Genomic DNA, 8,664 nt, shown 5'->3' on the forward strand with positions numbered 1-8,664 from the left:
ATCCCTGGCAATTCCAACCCTACTTTCAAAAGAAATGGGCCTAAAATGGCATTCCCACCGCAAACAGATGTGTTTCAGCCTCTGTCTAAGGCAGCATTCATTTCATCATGTAAAGGAAAACATCATAATTTAGGGTCACACGTCTCCTGCCTGTCAGGCAGGCACTGCCAGCTATTTTTACAGCATCCCAGGGTGTTGTGGCAGTCTAGAGAACAAGTGACACACCTTTCCAAAGGCTGTTCAGAATGATACCACTCAGTGAGAAGCTCTGAGCTCTAAGCTTTCATTTTGTCCTTGACTTTTTTTCTGACCAGAAAACATCTGTGTGTATTGCATACTGTATCACGAGAACAAGCTCTCTCACACTAGAAGCAAACAGTTCAACATACATAGTCTGTAACATAAGCCAAGTTTAATTCACTGACTTCAGTAGCTTTTGATTGCTTCTGTTTTACACTGAGATTGAATCTGGCCAATTTATTTAACCTAATAAACAAAATTCTAATTATAAACAGCGCAGTAAAAATACTGAGCATCAGAAAGAGGCACAAAAACCACTACAGAAAACAATCTCAAGCATCTTTGCCTTGTAGCCAAATATTATATCTGCAATGCAAACAAAACACCTCCATATTTACAGTTTAGTGGGAGTTTTGATCACATAATGGCTTTAGGGTTCAAACCACTGTTCATTAAAGTCAACAAGAGTCTTTGCATTGACTTTAACGAGCTCTGAATCAAGACTGGGACATACAGCACTTTACCAAGAATTCAAAGTGGAAAAAAGCCCCATCTCTGGTAAAACCCTTACCTTGGTCTTTCTGAAAGCTGAATGATGGGAAGGACCACGCTCCTCTTGCTGTGCAGTTTCAGCCTCCAGGGCTAAAATGCCCTGCTGAGCCCCTCCTGGTGGTGCCAGAACTCCTCATGCTGAAAAATCTGCTGGCAGATTTCATTACAATAATTGCCCTAGAGTTAATATTGCATTGTAGAAAAAGAGGGGAGGAAAATGCAAGGGAACAAAGTCCAGATGATCAATCATCCTTTTTTACTGACACTGCCTGTATGTGGGTTGTTTTCACTAGAAATATACACCTAATAATTGGTCAGGTTCCTTGTTTTTTCAACATCATTTCTATGGTAAATGCCATTAGTTACCGTGCCATGGTGATTTAAAGCTGAAAACCTACTGTGACCCAAACCAAAAGATAGATTAACTTATCTGCTTTTACAAGGAGTTGCTTGAAGCCTCATAGGAAATATTGTATGAACTTAAATTTCACGTGGCCAGTAATTACTTCTCCTGTTATTTTTCTATTAAAGAAATACAAAAGGAAATGGGGACTGGGTACATCATGGGGACTGAGTTGTAGTGCTTTTATTCTACAGGTCATCAATTCAGGGTAATTTAGCTGATGACTCCAGAGGTCTCAGCCCAGCTGCTGGTGGACAGGTGACTACACTTGGTCATCAACCTTTGCTACATTCTTGAAAGCAATTAAGTAAACTCAGAAGACTCTGGCTAACCAGTTTAGCCCAAGCTTGTATCATGTGTGGGGCTGTTGTTTCAGACTGCTAAGCAGCTGGATACATGGTCAGACACTGACTAGTAGTACTGAAGTCAGCCCCTCTGGGCACCACAGAGGGTCTGTCTCTGGTTATTACAGAAATCAAAAGAGGCTGAATAGATTCCCAGTGGCACGGGGTTATTCCCGGATTGCCATGAAGAAGATATGTGTGTGAGGTATATGCTAACAGCCTGCTGATAAGGAGAAAAAAGAGGGAAAACAGATTTTCAGCTCAATGACTTGTAAGAATGATTCTGGAGGTTGCTGAGTTCCAGGATCTACGGACTGATATCTCCAAGAAGGTTCAATTCACAGCTTCCATTCTTTTATTAGGAGAGATGCTGAGATTCTGAAACAACTAGCTGTCAGTAGTATATTAGCATGGGAACCAAAGACTTTTAACTTGAAAAGTTCCCTAGGACAGTGAATTCTGACTTTTTTTTTTTCTTTTTCCATTTGTGGACTCTCAGCAATGATGCAGCTTCTGTACAGTGAATTTAAGCTGACTATAGATTTGCTTTTCTTGGTTTCCTTCCACAAGTGACAAGTTGACAGCTACTGGTCTTGGAAGAAGATGGCCTTCCAATCCTCAGGCCACCATATGGTGCACAAATCATTTCTTTTATGTCATACCTTATTTAGAGCTGCAGGAAATAGAGGTAATAGATGAATGAGGCCATCTCTCCTACTGTCCATCACATGTCACTGTGCAATGACCTGTTTTCAACGTGCCATGTCTCAACAGGCAACTTGAGAGCTGTGGCTGTCCTTCCAAGCTTTATAAACATGCCAGATGGGGTGGATACCTGGAGAAGAAATGAGCCACTGACTGTAAGACATTAGAAGAGGGATAATATGTCATAAATCAAAGAGACACAACACTACTCCAACAGACTAGCCAAAAATGTGAACTACAGGAATTCTTACAGCAACTTCTGTTGAGTCAATAATTTAATCTATAAGTTGCTCAGTGAGGATTTACATTTCCCCTCTGGTCCTGCACTCTTTAAAAAAATCTGAGGAAAATATTTTTGCTTGGGGTGTGTTATCCTCACTGTTATCCAGGCTTCTTCATTTAAAAAAAAAAAAAAAAAAAAAAAAGCCACCAGAAAATAAAAAACAACATTTGATCTTTGACTTTTCTTTTAAAACCATAAATTCATTAGGGTACTTATCTAACGATGCTTAGAATAAAAGCGTTGTACCTAGAACTATATTTTTCCCTTACTAGTCACAAAACTAAGTAGGATAGGAACATAGGGTACATCTATAAATCAGGGAGTGTAAACATACCAGCAGAGTGCCACCCAGTTCCCACTGTAAATGGAAGAGTAACTGAAGGAAAACACATTAGACTTCTTAGCAGCTTATATTCCTCCATGTGACCTTTCTTCTCTGGGTTTCTTATTAGGTCTCCTATTCTGCTCTATGGGGGAAGTGGAGACAGCTAGAATCACACAATACTCTGGGAGGCTGAGAATAATATAGAGGCTTTTCCCTTCCCTTTCTTCTTCTGCAAAGTGGTTTCTTCAAATGACCAGAGCAAGATAGTTTAGATCAGAGACAGGCATCTCTCTGCCAGCTGAGGTGTCAGTTGAGCCCTGCATTCACTTTTTCGCTACAGATTTCACCATACCTGGCACCAAGTGCAGACAAAATCTGAATGCTTCACTTTGCACCATGAAATGACACCGTCTTATTCCTATTCTGCAATCAGTACTTGAGCCAAGAGGCATCTGGTTCTGTGGGACATCCTGCCATAACCTCCCAAACAGCCCTTTTGTCCTCTACTGGCTCCTAGCAAAGCTTCAGTTCTTTGCTTTTGATGCTTCACTTGCTCAAATCCCACCATAATCTGGTGCTAGAACAGGCCACTGGGGCTGCAGAGTGCTCCCTGCAAGCGGGCAGAAGGGCCATGTAAAAATCAAATCCACATGACTGTACTCATAGGCAACCAAAGAGAGGGTTGCTCTTCCAAGAAAAACTTTTCCATGTAAAGGAATTCCTAATCTCCCTTTTGACCATCACTGTTGAAATGACGGCTTCTCAGGCTTGAAATTTAAGACGCTATCAGCATCCATTCTGTTAGCTGTGATTTATGAATGGTTTCGCTGTTGATTATCTCCCAAGATTACAGCACAGCAGCCCTGACAGACAAGCAGAGGAAATTTTACAGGATAACGGGCAGGTCCTTTGCCAGGGCAGTGAGGCAGGGAAGTGTTTTGACTCAAGTGTGTAACAACATCAGCAAATGCTGACTGGACTCAACAGGCAATTGAGCAGATTACATGCAGCGCCCTTCTCAAAGGTCAGCAGAGTCAGCAGAAGCTTTTACGACAATTTTTCTCAGCTTTGGACCCTTTGCTCATTCTGTAGTACAACTTTCAGTTACTTTGCCTTGATTGTGGCAATAACTGCAGTTCACTTTGTGCAGTAACAAATGGAAAGTTACATTTGCTGCATGTCCTTTAGAGATCATCCTTCTTGACTGCAGTAGCAAAGTCTACTGCTGGGAGATAAACTACCTTTATGTCAAGCCCAAAATATTCAAAGAAAATTTTCTACCTTTGATTTACTGCCAAGAGCAGCCGCTCCTGAACCCAAAAAAACAGTTTTTGTGGCTTTGGCATTCATTTCTTGCTAGACAGTTTCTTCCAGGTCACTGCTATGAGGGAGTGTTTAACTGGTAAGGGTAACAGGGCCATGGCAGGTGCAGCCAAGACCTGAAAGAACTGCACAGCATTCTGGTTTCTCCCACAGTGCAATATTGACACAGCAGCGTACTAAAGGGAGACAGGAACAAGTTACATGAACCTGTGGTGGCTTGGCAAAGCTGTACCTGAGGATGCTCCAAGGAGACCTTTCCTGAGAGAGCTCTCAGAAGCAACTCCCTGTGTCAGATTGGCTCCTTCTGGGCTGTGGTCTTCACTTGACCGAACAGCCAAGACTCAGAATCCAGGTTGCAAGAATTTCTGATGTGAGGACTGTCCGACAATGAACGAGCAGGACTTTTCATGAGAGAGGTGATTTTATCTCCTGATAAACGGTTTCTGCTTGTCAGGCAAAAGGCTCCTTTGATTTGAACTTATCCGAGCCGCTCTGCAAAAATTGGCATGTGGTTTCCAGGTACAGCACTGCGGATGTGCTTCCTGTAGTAACAACATCTGTATCCACGCAGTGAATTGCAGTATGGCATCCTCATGCTGTGGACCCTTTTTTGCTGAGGAAAAAAACCCTCCAGGAGGTGCCAGACAAGGGGGATCTGGGTTTGATGTATGTGGGTCCTGCACTGTGATTACCCTCCCTTTGCCTGGAGTGATGCTGCTGCTTTGATGTTCTTCAGTGCCATTCTTATGAGGAGAGGAAAGGCTGAACCTCTTTGGAAGGAACAAGAGAGCATAGTTACATCCAATTGTGGCCTGAGCCATTCTTACTGGGGCTAGTTATGCTGTGGGTGTTCTGAAGGATCAGGTTTGACAGTGAACCAGAATGGACATTCCTAGCATTCTTCCAATTTTGCCACCCAGCCTGTTTCAGAAAAAGTCCTGATGTAGGTGTTTGTATCCTGTCTATTTCTTCTCTCACAGTATTTGTCTTTCAAGCCTGGCAGCAGTGGAAGGAAACTTAGCACGTGATGCTGACATTCTGCCATGTCTGTGGGATGGCAGATTCTTAAAGTGCTCAAATCTAGCTAAGAGAATAGCTAGGGAAACAGGAGGCAGTGGACCTACCCAAGAATGCAGAGGTTCAAATCCCAGTGGATTCAAGGAAGGGCATGGGATTTTGTTCAGAAGCTGGGCTGCTCACATCAGGAAGGCTCTCTGTGTTCCTCCCTCAGGACTTCCCACCTGTGCTACATCACTTTGTGGTAGTGTGATATTGATAGTGGGATCGAGTGCACCCTCAGCAACTTTTCAGATGACACCAAGCTGTGTGTGCAGTCAACACACCTGAGGGACAGGATGCCATACAGAAAGACCTATATAGGCTCAAGAGGTGGAGCCAGGTGAACCTCATGAGGTTCAACAAGGTCAAGTGCAAGGTATGCACCTGGTTAATGGCAACCTCCATTAATACAAGCTGTCAGAAGAAAAGGATAGAGCACAGCCTTGCTGAGGACTTGAGGGTACTGGTGGATGGCAAGCTGGACATGAGCCAGAAATGTGCCCTTGTAGCCTAGAAGGCCAATCGGATCCTGAGCTGCATCCAAAGCAGCATGGCCAGCAGGTCAGGGAGGTGATCCTGTCAGCTGGACTACTACATCCAGATGGGGAGTCCTCAGTACAGGAGGGACAGGAGCCTGTTGGGGTGCATCCAGAACAGGGCCACAGGAATGCTCCAAGGGATGGAACACTTCCTCTACAAGGACAGGCTGAGAGAGCTGGGGCTGGGCAGCCTGGAGAAGAGAGGGGTCCAGGGAGACCTGAGAGCAACTTTTCAGTATATAAAGGGGGACTAGAAGAAAGAAAGGGATGGACTCTTTAGCAGGGTCTGTGTCATAAGACAAAGGGAAATGGTTTCAAACTAAAGAGGGAAGATTTAGACTGGATAGAAGGAACAATTTCTTTTTACAAGGGTGGTGAAGCATTGGCACAGGGTACCCAGAGAGGTGGCATAAGTCCTGTCCTTGGAGACACTGAGGGTCAGGCTGGACCGGGCTCTGAGCACTTGATTAAGCTGTAGATGTCCCTGTTCATTGCACAGGAGTTGGACTAGATGACCTTTGGAGGTCCCTTCCAACTCTAACAACTCTATGATATATATACCTGTGTCTGCACACTTCACCCACAATGAATTTCTATTCAGCCCGATTTTCACTTGCCGAGAACCAGATTCTGTTGCTTCAGAAGGACTTTTGAGCAACAAACAACCCATTTCCATCATAGTTGTCAGGACAGGAGGCATTTTTTACTATTTGCCACCCTGTGATTTGCATGAGAGCACTCCACCTTGCTTGAGCTGCACAGTACTAACTTTAAACAGATTAATATTAATAATAACACAATAAAATGTGCCTACACATGCCCTGCAGAAGTCAGCAGCAGTTTACTGAGTTATAAGTGAAGTTTGTACCTCTGTGTATGCTTGGGGCTGCACAACATTGCCTAGCACTTCAACAATATGGGACTTGGAAAAATCTAAACTGTGAACATCCACTACTGTGCTGAAAATGTATATTATGCTGAAATTTGATTTAAAAAATATATGTTACTTAGATCCAGGAAATACTGGATTATAGGTTCTCAAAACAAGAAGTAGAAAAAGAAGTCTCTCCTCCTTTTGCTACCCAAGCTACAATATATCTGTACAGAAGTAAAGGATCAGGTACTCACTCCTGCCCGTTGCTGAGTCCTTTGTCCTATTCCTTTTTTCTCCTTGGAGGAAAGCAGCTTTGAAGATACTCCTTCTCCTTACACGTACAGTCACAGCAGTTCAGGAGAGGGGCAGGGGAACAGGGCTGCAGGGGAACTGCTGTGCTGAATGCCTGTAGTGTAGCCAGCATTAACTGGCTAGAGAATCCTATTACATGATAGGTAGCAAGCCAGGGCCTAATTTATGGAAATTTTGACCTTTGGTCCCCTTTGACATTTTCGGATCAGCCATAGCCTGTGTGAGATATTAAAGCTCTTACAGTAAGGGGCCCTAAATCAGCCTGTGTGGCTGCTGGAGCCAACGAGTGGGTCAGAGGTAAGAATTCACTGAGGTTCGTGTGTGGGCTGCTCGGAGCCTGTTTGACATTTATAAATCAGTGACATTCCTCTGCACAGCTCAGTACATACAAATCACTTCAGTCTCTGTGGGGAGGGCCCCTCATCTCGGTCAAGGGTGGATTTGGGCATCCATGGCCTTTCCTTTTGAGTTGAGCAGAACATGCCTTAACAAACCTAGCTTTATCAGCTTGCAAGGTCACCTACCAACCTAAGCGTTAGAGATGGAATGAGGGCTCTTTTAGCATCAAAACTATCTCTGAGGACTCTGTGCCATCTTCAGGGCTTGGTCACAAAAGTCATCATCACTAGATGCCATACCAGACACCCCACACTGTGGTCAGCTGACATAACAAGTGTTGTGCTCATGGACTCTGTTATTAGTGCAGCACAAACAGCTGTGGTCCTGTTCTGCTCGGTGCTGGGCTTGTTAGACGTCAGCAGCTTCCCAGGGGAACCTACAAGCTGCAAATAATGCTCCACCAGGCTGAGAACTATGAGTGGGCCTGCCTGAAATTTCTCACAGTCTGGACTCTACGTAGAGAGAAAACATGATGAGAAAAACGTAACCAGGACTGTGGACAAGGTACCGTTAACATCAGCCAGTTATTGTGCAACAGACATCCATCTTGGCTTCTGTGCACCCGAGCTGTTTAACCACTGCTACTTCTCCAAACTCTGAGGGTTTACATGGCCACCCCATCCACCTCAATGCTGGCACCCTGCTCCTCTCAGGTAACAGTGTGCTGGGCTTTGAGACACCCTTCTGTCACACTTTCAGTAGCCCAAGCACATAGCAGCCGGGATGGTGAGGCTACTGCCTCTGTGGTTGTGAACCTGCAGCTGTGGAGATGGTCAAAGAAAGAGATGCTCTCATTCTGGGCTGTGCAACACCCAAAGGGCTCCCATGAGGGCATGGCCACCAGAGAAGGGGCTACGTTACCCTGACACAGCCACTCGGTGCTTGGCCAAAGCCGCCCCGAAATGAAGACGAACGGTGGCTGTTGGGAAGAGCTCCTCCCTCGTGCCCACGGACCTTCACGCTGAGGGAAAAAACTGCCGGGGTGGGTGATGGAAAGGGCTGAAATTAGTGAGGGAAAAACCTGACGGGAGGGAGGTAACCATCTGACAGAAGTGAAGGAAAACCCAGGCGTGAGGGATAACTCAGGGCGAGGGAGACCGGCGCGGTCGAATCACAGCTCCGCGACGGCGGGCGGGCGCCCGGGAACCCTCGTGTCTCCCCGGGGGGCGAAGCCCGGTGGGCGAGGGCGGCAGGGCGCTGGCTGAGGCGCCCTCGGCTTCGGAAGAGCCTGAAAACGTACAGCCGGGCAGAGCCGGGGGCCGGGGAAAGGGGAGGGCGCTCCCCGGCTCCCTCCCACCGACTCCGG

General features: G+C 45.6%; 1 long non-coding RNA gene across 2 annotated transcripts in view; it reads right to left on the reverse strand.

Annotated features, from left to right (window-relative positions):
- Positions 1-8,664, reverse strand: part of LOC149915539 (uncharacterized) — a 36,680-nt gene that overhangs the window by 22,090 nt on the left and 5,926 nt on the right. The window contains exons 1-3 of one of the 2 annotated variants that reach the window (XR_016458691.1): positions 4,408-5,078; positions 2,202-2,374; positions 812-939 (exon numbers count right to left, since the gene is read on the reverse strand). This is a non-coding gene — a long non-coding RNA (uncharacterized LOC149915539). Of the gene's footprint in view, positions 1-811; positions 940-2,201; positions 2,375-4,407; positions 5,079-8,664 lie in introns of those variants that run through there. The other variant, XR_016458690.1, reaches the window with a different exon arrangement.

Source organism: Phasianus colchicus, chromosome 18, assembly GCF_987193195.1.
Source record: "Phasianus colchicus chromosome 18, bPhaCol1.hap1.1, whole genome shotgun sequence".
Classification (NCBI taxonomy): domain Eukaryota; kingdom Metazoa; phylum Chordata; class Aves; order Galliformes; family Phasianidae; genus Phasianus; species Phasianus colchicus.